This window comes from Schistocerca americana, chromosome 7 (assembly GCF_021461395.2).
Source record: "Schistocerca americana isolate TAMUIC-IGC-003095 chromosome 7, iqSchAmer2.1, whole genome shotgun sequence".
Taxonomy (NCBI): domain Eukaryota; kingdom Metazoa; phylum Arthropoda; class Insecta; order Orthoptera; family Acrididae; genus Schistocerca; species Schistocerca americana.
In genome coordinates, this window is record NC_060125.1 from 91,718,236 (window position 1) to 91,733,687 (window position 15,452).

The window sequence follows — 15,452 nt, forward strand, 5'->3', positions numbered from 1 at the left end:
TCACATGCTGCGTTTATGTGACGCTGGATTTGGACATGTTACTCCTGTAACTGAAATATCAGATTTGAACTTTCACATGCTGCGTTTATGTGACGCTGGATTTGGACATGTTACTCCTGTAACTGAAATATCAGATTTGAAGATGGTTCTGAATGAACCGAAACCGGTCATATGAATAAAAAAAAATTGCAATCAAGACGGATTATAAGTAACATTATACAATCACTGATTGCTGCTATCCCATCAGACATTATGTCTGTTTTTGCAAAATCTATGGTAAGCATTCCTATACAGTGCTTATTTGTGAACGATTTTTCTGCTTTCTGTTCCTCCTCTAGTGTTGCATGGCGAGCTGTCAGTTGCAGCTTACAGTGCAGAGCTTCGAGGAGTGGACTGCAAAAACGAGATTTCAGTTTTCTGTGGACAAGTGTGTGTGTTCATTTTAATCGCTCTAAAAAATGGTTTAAGTGGCTCTGAGCACTATGGGACTTAACATCTATGGTAATCAGTCCCCTAGAACTTAGAACTAATTAAACCTAACTAACCTATGGACATCACACAACACCCAGTCATCACGAGACAGAGAAAATCCCTGACCCCGCCGGGAATCAAACCCGGGAACCTGGTCGCGGGTAGCGAGAACGCTACCGCACGACCACAAGCTGTGGACTTTAATCGCTCTCGTCGTAACTTGTCTGCCTTGAATATGGGGTACACCATAATACATGTAAGAGACACAGTGCGGTTTCTGGGCCTCAATTTTGACTCCAGATTGTGATGGTTGCCACACCTGCGAGACCTGAACGCCAGAACCCTGAAGGCACTGAACATCAAATGCCTTAGCCACAGCACTTGGGCACAGGACAGGGCGCGTCGCCTTCAGTTTCATCGGGCTTTTGTGTGTTCGCTGCTGGACTATGGGGGCGCAGTGTATGGGCCAGAGAGGCCGTCTTATTTACAGATCACTGATGCTGTGCACCATGAGGGGAATCAGCTGGGCACAGGCACTCATCGGACCAGTCCCGTACCTCGCCTCTGTGGTGAGGCAGAGGAACCCCCGCTTACCATCCAGTGCTAGCTCCTCATGGTGATTCAGGTATGTAAGTTCCTTACAGCTCCAACTTCATCCGCACACCATACTGTTGCTCGTCCACCTCTGGAGTGCCTTTTTTCCAACTGTGCCATCTGGGATCCATGTGCGGCGTGTGCTGGAGTCACTCGGTGTGGAGCCAGTACGACCCCAAATCCAGGGTTTTAACCGTCTACTGCCCTGGTTACTGCAGCCCCCCAGAGTGATTTTAGCTTTGGTGTGGTACAGGAGAGATAACACTTTTGCTTCCGTTTTTATTGTCATATTATCTAACCTTCGCCAGTCAAACACTCCCTACGCCATGATGAAGTCAAGGACTCCTATTCGCCCCTAGTCTAACTATTGGCGTGGTACACTGGTCAGATAACCAATCCACCGTGATGCCACTCAAAAATTCACTCGCAGGCCTTTAACTATAACTCTGTCCGTTCACACTGCACAGTTAAGTGTGATGGCCAAGATAGTGAACAACGCTTAATCGCATGGACTCAATATAGAGTCGCACTCTGATTCGCTCTCGACAGAGGTGCTCTCCCAGTGAAGTACTGAGGAGAGACTTGCTCCTCGCTCTTTGAGTACACGTACAAGCGCACACGTGTTCTCGCTCCAAGAGCGACAACGGAACGGCCGCTCTCCATGCCAGACATGAATGGGTGTATCTTTTGGTCTCTTCCATTACTCCTTCAGCTCAAGGCGTCAGGAATATCGTCTGCCAATCAGCATTGCTCTTCTAAAGCGGGAGAATGACGTTTCGTTTAAGGCGACCAATCTGGAAATCTGTAGCATCGGCGTTTGGCGTTTACTGTCTCCCTGTGAAAACCTCTGAAACTGCGTGCTATGTTTATAAAGAATGCATAGGCTGGCCGCTCCCACACAATGTAGCGGAATTTTGCTTTTAAGCCGAACACAGGGTCGTTCCTCCTTTCACTCGGGCAAATGTTGTCTGCTCTACAGGCGGTTGCTGGCCAACGTAGATATGTTGACTCGTCCTCTGAAGGGAGCCCCCCCCCCCCCTCGGCGTGTGGTTTGCCTCTCCTGAACTAAAAGCCCCTGCGACTGTCGTGTCTTGAATGTATGTGTGTACGCCAGCCTCGAGTATTTCAATCTCGGTGCGCACTTGCGATTTACTAGTTATTTGCATATCGTTTACATGAATTCATACAACACTCACTTTATCTTATCGAGTTTTGGTTCGAATGAAGCGTCTTGATGTGCGGAATATGATTGTGAGGGCGCAATATGTAAGAAATGAAGGTCAGGAGACCACGACGTCTTACAAAGGTGAGACTGCCTCCAGAATTATATGCGATCTTGAGGGACTGGAGCAGATGAGACGTTCTCCCAGTGTTAGATTTCTTTTCAGATTCTCTGAGCACCCTTCACTCTCTCCAACGTTTGTACCTAGCAGATAAAGTAACCCAGAATATACAGGATACTCCCCTCCGACTACAACGACTGGGGAAGGAGGTGTCTTTCCGCTGGGTACCAGGGCACCTGGGAATTGAGGGGAACGAAAGGGCGGACCGAGCAGCCAAGGAGGCGCGTCGTGACCGTCAGGTATTCTCTCACCTCGCTATTGAGGTATAAAGACCTGTTCGACGGGAAACGAGTGGCTGGAAGTGACCGACAACAAGCTCTGTGTCGTTAAGCCCACAATTCGGCCTTGGACTACTTACCCCCAGCCACGTCGACTTGACGAGGTCCTTCTTACTCGTCTTCGCATCGGCCACAGCCCTATGACTCTGGTGAGAGGACCCTCCAATGTGTGGTGCTTGTGGCGTGCAGATCACGGTGCGCCACATTTTATTGGACTGCATTTTATTTGTCGATCAGCTGACTGCGGCGGAATTGCCAGCGGATCTGCAGTCTATTTGACGTGATGACCAAACTAATGTGGTTCAAGTTTAAAAGTTTTGTGAATTGTCCAACATTTTTAACAAGATTTTAGGGAGGTGTTTTTAATGTGTCGGCAGGATGGCTGGTTTATCCAAGGCTTTTGTAAGTTGTCAGGCAGTCACATTTCCCTGTGCTTTTCTTTTAGTTCGTAGTTTTGTTTCCTCTGTGTTTTAATTTCTTCCCTCCTAACTGGTTTTAGTGCATGTGAGATAGTGACTGTGTGATCATTTCGGGTGCATGTGTGTTCAACAGTTTTAGTTCATCTCCACATTAATTTGTTTTAGTAAGCACAAGGGCGTTGATAACCCTGCGGATGGGCGTCCATAACATCCAACCACACACACACACACACACACACACACACACACACACACACACACACTCACACTCGATTCCCGGCCGGTTTGGGGATTTTCTATGCCCGGGGAGTGGGTATTTTTGTTGTCCTCATCATTCCGTCATCATTCTTGAAAGTTGCTAGATTGGACTGTGTACAGATTGGGAATGTGTACTGGCGCTTATGACCGCGCAGTTGAGCACTCCACAAACCTAACATCATCACATATTCTTGTACATCTGCTAGTCCTTAAAGAAGCAGGAACTCGTGCGAACACAACTGGTTGTCATCCGCTATGATCGCGTGTGTGTGGCATACGCTCTCGTAACGTGGGCGCGTTGTTGATAGATTAAGCATACACCAGTGTGCAAACGAGTGCTGTAACAGAGAAGAATCCATGAGATCAAGGTCAGGTGAATGGGGATGCAGTGCTACAGGATGTTCTAAATGAATGCATCGCACATTATATATTTTGATTAAGTACTATCAAACGATGTATAGTGTCCTGCCGTGTACAAAAGACTGATGCTCTACCAGGCGCCAACTCTGCACCCACAAACAACCGTCCTATAATTTACGGGAACTGCATGACCTGTACAGTGACTTACCAAAGACTTGTCGAATGCGTTGACACGCAGAATCGCTGTTGTGTTGCGTTCCAAAGCTTGACCAATTTGTAATTAGGCAAGTGGTCTAAATGTTTTGGCTCATCTGTGTATGATAAACGCTTAAATCTGAATACTGCTAATGTGCAGATGTAATACAATTGGGCAGCTTTAGAACTGTCCCAACTGATTCGCTTTAACTACTCCGTCTTATTTATAGTGGAACGAAGGTTAAATTCTGAATGATTCTCTTACATATCGAATTTGAATTCTTTAGAATTGGTGCTATGATTACTGAAGAGTCAACGAAACAAATTTACCTTATATATACAGTAAAAGTTCCGAAAAGTTGGTCATATTTGGATAGTCGTGTAATCTTTTGTTTAATAAACAGCTTAATCTCGAATTTACTTACAGAGAATGCTCGTTGCGGCGACATTAAATGTTGGTATAGCTCGATGTGAATTTTGAGTTTATTTCGGAAGAGTGCGCCCCTAACTTACAACAGCTCCATTGCTGCAATATTTCTTACACAAGCGGCTTTCGCTTTTCCTTTTATCGACACGGCGGCGTTTCTCTGCGAAGTGATCCGTTCCCCCCGCCAAATAGCTTCCATTTCTCACGCTGTCCGCCGGTCTTTGCGCCGTTCGCTCTTTCGCCTTATCGTTTCCCCGTTTCTCTTTGGCACCAAAGTACATCTCTCTGTTCCAGACCCCAAGTCGCCGCGCGACTTAGCCCCCCGCTGTGACACAGGACTCGTAACATGTCCTTTGTCAACTCGACTGCGATCGATAACATTCAGGTTTTCAAGTCTGCTTTAACAAATGATTCTCTTCTTTTCATTACAGATACACTTCCACAAAAGCTTTGTTTCATCTTTTACAGTTGGTGTGCCTTGAGAAGAGTGCCCTCCATTCCTATAAGTTGACCAAAACGGAGCGGAGTGCAGTAGTCTCAGGTGAACACGACCCACAAGATGAATATTAGAGACCACTTACAATTTGTGTTTTCATTGATAGATATCTAAATGTTCTACCGACAGACAGAAAACTCCACACAGACACACACACACACACACACATATTGTCTTATCCTACAAGAATGTGATTGCTTCCTGGTTGTCGTCAATTGTATGACAATTTTATCTGACACTATCAGTCCTACAAACTGCTTTCAAGCTTTAACGAAATACCTTCTTTATTTTATTTTTTAGGTTAATGGGGCTCATGCTGGAATAGTTCACACATGACGACACCCTTTGTTACTTTCTGTGCTTGGTTTTTCATGAGTTCCAATAGCTCTGAGCACTATGGGACTTAACATCTATGGTCGTCAGTCCCCTAGAACTTAGAACTACTAAAACCTAACAAACCCAAGGACATCACACAACACCCAGTCATCACGAGGCAGAGAAAATCTCTGACCCCGCCGGGAATCGAACCCGGGAACCCGGGTTTTTCATGAGGTCTAGCGTTTAAAGAAGTCTTGTTTCCCATCAATGCTTCAAATTCATTACTAGTTTCTATTATATATTTTCGCTTACTCTCTCTCCTGCGCAGAACTAGTTCCTTTTATTTCTTCAAATTCATTATAGATCTAATACTTTTTTCTAATGCACAATTCTACATTATTATCGTTTTCTTATTTGGTCTCTGTTCCGGTTTTGGCGTATACTTGTTCCATGTTTTTGTTCATTTGAGTGATTTAGTATCTCTTCAAGGAACCTCAGAGCTGTAAATAGTCTTCACTGGTGAAGACTAATTACAAGGCATCCGCCGGGAAAGCTTGAAGAGACCTCATGACTGTTGGCTGGTCCAGCAGAGAGACCAACGGTATCTGTGTTAATCTCAGCCCACTGAACCGGGAGCTAATCCTACCGAAGTAGAGTCTGAAAGCAGCCTACGCATAATTTTATAAAACCCAACTCGTCCGGATTTTCTTGCTTTCTTCACCCTAATAAGCACAATTCACACAACGGCATCCGGTGTGTAGTCAGCGACGCAATAATTCTGGCATGTAAGCAAACAGTAGTACATACGAACACTTTATGCCTTTGACAAACATTATCCAGATTTGAGAGCTACAAACGTGTTTCTAAATTCCGCGTAAAACTCTTAGGAGGTCTGTAGGACAAAGAGAAGACAAGGAAGATAATAAATGGAGCAAAGATGAACCAATTTCGTTCCACAGGAACAAACGCTAAAGAAATTTGCTCAACTATTCCCCTCAGGAAATGTAAGAAATATATTTTGCAATTACTGTAAATATTGCAGCTTTAAATTCAACGTCGACCTGCAGGTCCAATATTCCTCGACTTGAATGAACAAACCTCGCCTGGAACACAACCTTTTATTTACCGACTATTCGTTTCAGTCTGCGTTGCAGATCATCTTCCAGTTTGGCACTGCGAAGGGCAAATTGTTAACAGTTGTGTGAAGATAACGTTTTTTTCGTAAAAAAACATAGGTGAATACTGAATACGGGTTCATAAAACAAAGACCAACACGTTTTAGCAACTTCAAAATAAATGGTTCAAATGGCTCTGAGCACTATGGGACTTAACATCTCAGGTCATCAGTCCCCTAGAACTTCGAACTACTTAAACCTAACTAACCTAAGGACATCACACACATCCATACCCGAGGCAAGATTCGAACTTGCGACCGTAGCAGTCGCTCGGTTCCAGACTGTAGTGCCCAGAACCGCTCGCCCACTCCGGCCGGCATTAGCAACTTCATGTCACCATTACATAGGTATCTTTTTTATGGAATCAAGGTACTTTCTGCACTACATTAAATGATGTATGTGAGGCAAGATCAATGAGACAGCTCTTTTGTATTTATATCAAGAAATCACACAATAAAAATTCATTGAATCAAGAACTTTTCGTGCTATTGTGCGTCAGCCCAAAAGCAGCTGGAAGCTTTGTTGGCCACAGTCAACAAGGTCCAGAGTGCCCCCTTGAGGTGCGGTGGGTATGTGGTGCCTGGGGCAGCCTCTGCTATACTAGATGTAGAGGGGAGGGGGGGAGGTTGTCACAGCTCTCTGTCACTGAGCCGACCTAAGGTGCGACTGAGCTGGACGGCCCACTCTCAGTGTGGGTGGCGGACTGTGTCAAGGTCTCGAGCCTCAAGGTGAAGGCTGCAGCGGGGGACACAAGCTCCCATGCACTTTGAGAATAGATTCATTGTGCTATCTGATGCTGGTGGGGAGGATGAGTCAGATAGTGGCCGCTCCTTCAACAAGATCCAGACAGGCACTTGGTGGAAGGGGTTTTTTAGTTACTGGGAGCTCCAATGTTTGGCAGGTCATGGAGTCCCTCAGGAACATAGTGGCTAGAGCGGGGAAGAAGTCCAACGTTCACGGTGTGCTTACCAGGGGGCCTTGTCCGGGATGTGGAAGAGGCTCTTCCGGCGGCTATCTAGCGTTTGGGGTGCAGCCAGCTGCAGGTTGTTGAACATGTCGGCACCAACGATGCCAGTCGCCGGGGTTCCGAGGTAATCCTTGGGTCCTTTCGACGGCTAGCTTAATTGGCGAAGGCGGCCTCCATCGCTACATCTACATCTATAGCCATACTCCGCAAGCCACCTGACGGTGTGGCGGAGGGTACCTTGAGTACCTCTGTCGGTTCTCCTTTCTATTCCAGTCTCGTATTGTTGGAAAGAAAGATAGTCGCTATTCCTATATGTGGGCTCTAATCTCTCTGATGTTACCCTCATGGTCTCTTCGCGAGATATACCTAGGAGGGAGCAATATACTGCTTGACTCCTCGGTGAAGGTATGTTCTCGAAACTTCAACAAAAGCCCGTACCGAGCTACTGAGCGTCTCTCTTTCAGAGTCTTCCACTGGATTTTATCTATCATCTCCGTAACGCTTTAGCGATTGCTAAATGATCCTGTAATGAAGCGCGCTGCTCTCCGTTGGAACTTCTCAATCTCTTCTATCAACCCTATTTGGTACAGATCCCACACTGGTGAGCAGCATTCAAGCTGTGGGCGAACAAGTGTGCTGTAACCTAGTTCCTTTGTTTTCGGATTGCATTCCCTTAGGATTCTTCCAATGAATCTCAGTCTGGCATCTGCTTTACCGACGATTAGTTTTATATGGTCATTCCATTGTAAATCACTCCTAATGCCTACTCCCAGATAATTTATGGAATTCCAGTTGCTGACCTGCTATATTGTAGCTACATGATAAAGGATCTTTCTTTCTGTGTATTCGCAGCACATTACACTTGTCTACATTGAGATTCAATTGCCATTCCCTGCACCAAGCGTCAATTCGTTGCAGATTCTCCTGCATTTCAGTGCAATTTTCTGTTGTTACAACCGCTCGATATACTACAGCGTCATCCGCGAAGAGCTTCAGCGAACTTCTGATGTTATCCACAAGGCCAGTTATATACAGGGTGTTACACAAAGGTACGGCCAAACTTTCAGGAAACATTCCTCTCACACACAAATAATGAAAAGATGTTATGTGGACATGTGACCGGAAACGCTTAATTTCCATGTTAGAGCTCATTTTAGTTTCGTCAGTATGTACTGTACTTCCTCGATTCACCGCCAGTTGGCCCAATTGAAAGAAGGTAATGTTGACTTCGGTGCTTGTGTTGACATGCGACTCATTGCTCTACAGTACTAGCATCAAAGCACATCAGTACGTAGCATCAACAAGTTAGTGTTCATCACGAACGTGGTTTTGCAGTCAGCGCAATGTTTACAAATGCGGAGATGGCAGATGCCCGTTTGATGTATGGGTTAGCACGGGGCAATAACCGTGGCGCGGTACGTTTGTATCGAGACAGATTTCCAGAACGAAGGTGTCCCAACAGGAAGACGTTCGAAGCAATTGATCGGCCTCTTAGGGAGCACGGAACATTCCTGCCTATGACTCGAGACTGGGGAAGACCTAGAACGACGAGGACACCTGCAGTGGACGAGGCAATTCTTCGTGCAGTTGACGATAACCCTGATGTCAGCGTCAGAGAAGTTACTGTTGTACAAGGTAACGTTGACCACGTCACTGTATGGAGAGCGCTACGGGAGAACCAGTTGCTTCCGTACCATGTACAGCTTGTGCCGGCACTATCAGCAGCTGATTGGCCTCCACGGGTACACTTCTGCGAATGGTTCATCCAACAATGTGTCAATCCTCATTTCAGTGTAAATGTTCTCTTTACGGATGACGCTTCATTCAACGTGATCAAATTGTAAATTTTCACAATCAACATGTGTGGGCTGACAAGAATCCGCACGCAATTGTGCAATCACGTCATCAACACAGATTTTCTGTGAACATTTGGGCAGGCATTGTTGGTGATGCCTTGATTGGGCCCCATGTTCTTCCACCTACGCTCAATGGAGCACGTTATCATGATTTCACACGGGATACTCTACCTGTGCTGCTAGAACATGTGCCTTTACAAGTACGACACAACATGTGCTTAATGCACGATGGAGCTCCTGCACATTTCAGTCCAAGTGTTCGTACGCTTCTCAACAACAGATTCGGTCACCGACGAATTGGTAGAGGCGGACAAATTCCATGGCCTCCAAGCTCTCCTCACCTCAACCCTCTTGACTTTCATTTATGGGGGCATTTAGCTCTTGTCTATGCAACCCCGGTACCAAATGTCTTCGTGCTCGTATTGTGGACGGCTGTGATACAATATGCCATTCTCCAGGGCTGCATCTGCGCATCAGGGATTCCATGCGACGAAGAGTGGATGCATGTATGCTCGCTAACGGAGGACATTTTGATCATTTCCTGTAACAAAGTATTTGAAATCACGCTGGTACGTTGTGTTGCTGTGTGTTTCCATTCCACGATTAATGTGATTTGATGAGAAGTAATAAAATGAGCTCTAACATGGAAAGTAAGCGTTTCCGGACACATGTCCACATAACATATTTTCTTTCTTTGTGTGTGAGGAATGTTTCCTGAAAGTTTGGCCCTACCTGTTTGTAACACCCTGTATATTGTGAATAGCAACGGTCCTACGACACTCCCCTGCGGCACACCTGAAATCACTCTTACCTCAGAAGACTTCTCTCCATTGAGAATGACAAGTTGTGTTCTGTTATCTTGGAACTCTTCAGTCCAATCCAATCGGCCTCTCGAGGAGTGGGAGCCAAGCTGACGATCTGCAGCATCGTACCCAGGGTGGACCGGGGTCCTCTAGTTTGGAGTCGAGTGGGGAATCTAAACCAGAGGCTACGTCGACTCTGTGGCGAAAATGGTTGTAGATTCCTCGACCTACGCTATGGGGAGGAAGGTTGTAGGACGCCTCTCGATAGATCAGGGGTGTACTACACACAGGAAGCAGCTACAGGGGTAGCACAGTACTTGTGGCATGCAATGTTTTTTTTTTTAGGTTAGGTTCCTCTCCACGGGAAACAAACCGTTGGCCTAAACAATTGCCAGTTCGTGAGACTGGTGTGGGTATGACAACTTCAAAAATTGTTAGTTCGCCTATACAGGTCATTCCAAAGGATTTAAATACGCTGAAATTCATGTTAGTAAATTGGCGAAGTATCTGTAGCAATATCGCCGAGTTACTCTCCGAAATAAACAGTAGCAGTGCCAATATTGTATTAGGTACCGAATGCTGATTGAAACCAGACAAAAATAGCAGTGAAATTTTGAACTCGGATTGGACAATGTTTAGGAAGGATAGCACTGATGCTATGAGAGGTGATGTGTTCATTGCAGTTAAAAGCTGTTTAAACGAAGATGAGATCGATACTGGGTCGGACTGTGGTATAGCCTGGATGAAGCTGTCAATCGGACAAGGATTGGCCATTGTGTTAGGATGTTTTTATAGATCACTAGCATCCGCAACAAATGTCGCAGAACGTTTCAGGTTAAGTCTTGAGTACATAGGAAATAAATATCCAAATTATCCATTAGTTATAGATGGAGACTTTAATCTGGCATCCACTGACTTGGAAAATTACACGTTTACCATAGGGGGCAGAAGCAAAGACTCGTGTCAAGTTATTGTAGGAGCGCTCTCAACATACAACCTTGAGCAATTGGTTAGAAAACCAATTAAAGATGGCAACATATTAGATATCTTGGCGACAAACAGACCAGATCTTTCTGAGAAAGTCAATCTAGAAGAAGATATTAGCGACCATAATGCCGTTGTGGTTTCTATGTCAGTGGAAGCTGCAAAAAAATCATAGAAACAGCGTAGTGTTTTCTTGTTTGGGAAAGCAAATAAAAGTGTCATTAATGAATATCTTCATAGTCAGCTCCAAGCATTCACTGCGGGGAACAAATATATTCAGCATCTTTGGTCGGAATTTAAAGGTATTGTCCCCCACGTGCTAGAAAAGTATGTGCCTAGCAAAAATATAGGTGAGGGAAAGGATCCACCTTGGCACAACAAACATATTAGGAAGTTGCTGAGAAAGCAGAGAATTTTGCACAGTCGTTTTAAACGTAGTCACTGCCCCGCTGACAAACAGAAATTATGCGAAATGAAAGCAGCTGTCAAAAGGTCAATGCGAGATTCTTTTAACGAATTTGAAAGCAGTATTTTATCTGTAGATTCTTAAAATAACCCCAAAAAATTTTGATCGTACGTAAAATCTATGAACACTACAAATAATTCAATACCTTCTCTTGCTGACAGTACGGGTAATGTAACGGATGATGATAAACAAAAGGCCGAAATTCTAAACCTAGCTTTCAAAAACTCGTTTACTGTAGAGGACTGCAGCACCATTCCCCCTTTCATTTATCGAACAAACGCAAGGATGGCTGGGATAGTGTTTAGTGTGTCTGGGATTGTAAAACAGTTAAGATCCTTAGACGCCAGGAAGGCATCTGGCCCAGACTATCCCCGTAAGGTTATATGTTGACTATGCTACAAATATGGCACCATTCTTATCCATCATCTGTCAGAGATCATTGGAACAGTGGTAAGTTCCACGGGACTGGAAAGAGGCCCAGGTCATAGCAATCTATAAAAAGGGGAGAAAAACGCATGCACATAATTACCGGCCAATTTCTCTGACATCGATTTGTTGTAGAATCATGGAACATATTTTGTGTTCGGACATAATGACCTTTCTAGACTCTGAGAAGCTCATCTGCAGAAACCAGCACGGTTTTAGGAAACAGCGGTATCTAACCCAGCTGGCCCTCTTTGTGCATGACATACGACAGGCTCTAGATACCGGCTCCTAAGCTGATGCCATATTTCTCGACTTCCGAAAGGCGTTCGACTCAGTTCCTCACTGTCGCTTGCTCCAAAAAGTGCGCGCTTATGTTCTATCCGATGCCATATGCGGCTGGATAGAAAGTTTTCTAGTAGACAGGGTGCAGTATCTCGTCCTGGACGGGATGACTTCAACAGAAACAAACGTAACTTCAGGTGTGCCCCAGGGCAGCGTAATGGGTCTGCTGCTTTTTACAATTTACATAAACGATCTGGTTGATGGTATTGACAGCGGCATTAGACTGTTGGCCAATGATGCTGTAGTCTGCAGGAATGTAGTATCACACGAAAGTTTTGAACAAATCAATGAGGATTTGCAGAAAATAAATGCGTGGTGTAATGGTGGCAGTTATCTCTCAGTATTAGTAACTGTAATCTACTGCGTATAACAAGGCGAAAATTCCCATTAATGTACGAGTACAAAATAAATGAAGCGGTAACATCCGTCAAGTATCTGGGTGTGACTATTCGAAATGATCTCAAATGGAATGATCAGATTACACAAGTAACGGGTAAGGCGAACTCTAGATTGCGGTTTATTGGTAGAATCCTGAAGCGATGCAGTCCAACAAAGGAAATTGCTTACGATACGTCAGTTCTTCCAGTCTTTGAATATTGTTCGTCTGTATGGGACCCTTACCAGTTGGGTCTGATTCAAGAGATTGAGAAGGTCCAAAGAAGAGCCGCAAGATTCGTGACTGGTACATTTTGCCACCGTGAGAGCGTTACAAATCTCATAGAAAGTTTGAAGTGGGACACACTTGCAGATAGACGACATGCTAAACGGAAGGAGCTGTTCACTAAATTCAGAAATCCGATCTTAGCCGAGAATGTAGAGCATATATTATTACCATCAACTTCCAAATCGCGCAATGATCACCATTCAAAGATAAGGGAAATTAGAGCTCGTACTGAGGCGTTCAGACAGTCGTTTTTCCCTCGCGCGATCCGCGAGTGGAACAGACGGGGGAGGGGTGTGTGTATATATATATATATATATATATATATATATATATATATGAGTTTGGCGCGAATAGTGCCCTCCGCCACACACCGCTTGGTGGCTAGATATGTAGATGAAGATGTAGATGTAGTTTCAAAGGGCCTACTCTACACAGGAGCGAAAGCCGCAGACGCAAGGTATCGTGATGTTTACGACACTCTCGACACAAAACACGTGACTCTGAGAAATGGCGCCAGCGTCCGAAGGCGCGTGATTCAAACGGTGGCGAAGACCACACAAAAATTCTCATATTTAAAGCATTTTTTCTCTGTATTTTCTTGTCAGATATAAAAAAGTAATTGAATCACTTGCCTCTCACATATCTGCTGTACAGGAGTAAAACAGACCATAGTTTAATTTAAAAAACGCGGTTACACACGTTTATCAGTGATTAATGAGGTTGTACAAAGATTTTGAACTTTCTTTCATGAACACCTAGTCGTTATTCGTGTAGAATTCCAAATGTCTTTAAAAAGGCAAAGCTACGTGAGATGAAAGAATTTCATGAACAGTTCTAAGCATCGGGACAAAGTTCTTGCCAAACGACAGTACGCAAGAGTCAAGTAAGTACCATATTCGTGACACGACTCTACCGAGATACTGAAGGGGCGATGACATTTTAAATATGAAACAAGCTTTTTTCTTCCTCATGTGTGACTTTCACAGCATTCGAAAGCGTTCAATCTTCATTTCACTTTTCCTTTTCAGACGTAATTCTCACAATAACGGCAAATTCTCTGAAAGCTCAGAATGTTGCGGATGCACGGTAAGTGGAACAGACAAGTTTGCTAGTCTCAGACGATAATGATACCTTTCTTCCACAGGCAGACCCTGCTTGAAGACAGTGATGATAACAACCCAATTGAAACACCTGTTGCAAAGCAATCGACTCATTCGTTTGTACTTTAACGTGTCGGCTGAATTACTCATTCATTCTTTCGAGTGAAACCAGTGTGTTGGAGCAAACGAATGAATAGAATCGACGCACTGTGGCACATTCAGTTTTTAGCGAAAACATTCTATCGTTTTGGCATTGTTAAATCGTTATTGTTGACAGCACTCTGTTACGATCTGTAGTCACTGTTATTGCTGAACCGATATTTGTTTTTTATTGAGTGCTAGTAAGTAACATTTAGTTCAGTTCTCGTCCATCTCAATTTTTCTTAAAGTGAACTTTATATCTGAACCATAATGCTGAAACGCTGAGTGGCATAGGAACGGTAGAAATCATATGAATGGGTAAAAAGCTATCCTCAAGATAAATTCAAAGCGTCATACAGTATCTACGTTAATGGAAGAAGTGCAAAGAAAATTAACGAATGTCGACAAATATTTGTAGCAAAAAAAAGAGATCCATAAGTAACAATAAATACGACTAAGATGCAAGTGGTTAAGTGGCCAAACAATTAAAAAACATTGTATCTTATATGGTTTCTGTTCACGTTACCAGATCGTTTGCCGAAATAGAAATATCGGTGGTAGGTGCAAACCAACGGGAAGAGAGACACGGAGTTACAGAGCTTCAATAAATTTACAAAAAAATGGTTCAAATGGCTCTGAGCACTATGGGACTTAACATCTGAGGTCATCAGTCCCCTAGAACTTAGAACTACTTAAACCTAACGAACCTAAGGACATCACACACATCCATGCCCCAGGCAGGATTCGAACCTGCGACCGAATAAATTTACGTAAATACACTCCTGGAAATTGAAATAAGAACACCGTGAATTCATTGTCCCAGGAAGGGGAAACTTTATTGACACATTCCTGGGGTCAGATACATCACATGATCACACTGACAGAACCACAGGCACATAGACACAGGCAACAGAGCATGCACAATGTCGGCACTAGTACAGTGTATATCCACCTTTCGCAGCAATGCAGGCTGCTATTCTCCCATGGAGACGATCGTAGAGATGCTGGATGTAGTCCTGTGGAACGGCTTGCCATGCCATTTCCACCTGGCGCCTCAGTTGGACCAGCGTTCGTGCTGGACGTGCAGACCGCGTGAGACGACGCTTCATCCAGTCCCAAACATGCTCAATGGGGGACAGATCCGGAGATCTTGCTGGCCAGGGTAGTTGACTTACACCTTCTAGAGCACGTTGGGTGGCACGGGATACATGCGGACGTGCATTGTCCTGTTGGAACAGCAAATTCCCTTGCCGGTCTAGGAATGGTAGAACGATGGGTTCGATGACGGTTTGGATGTACCGTGCACTATTCAGTGTCCCCTCGACGATCACCAGTGGTGTACGGCCAGTGTAGGAGATCGCTCCCCACA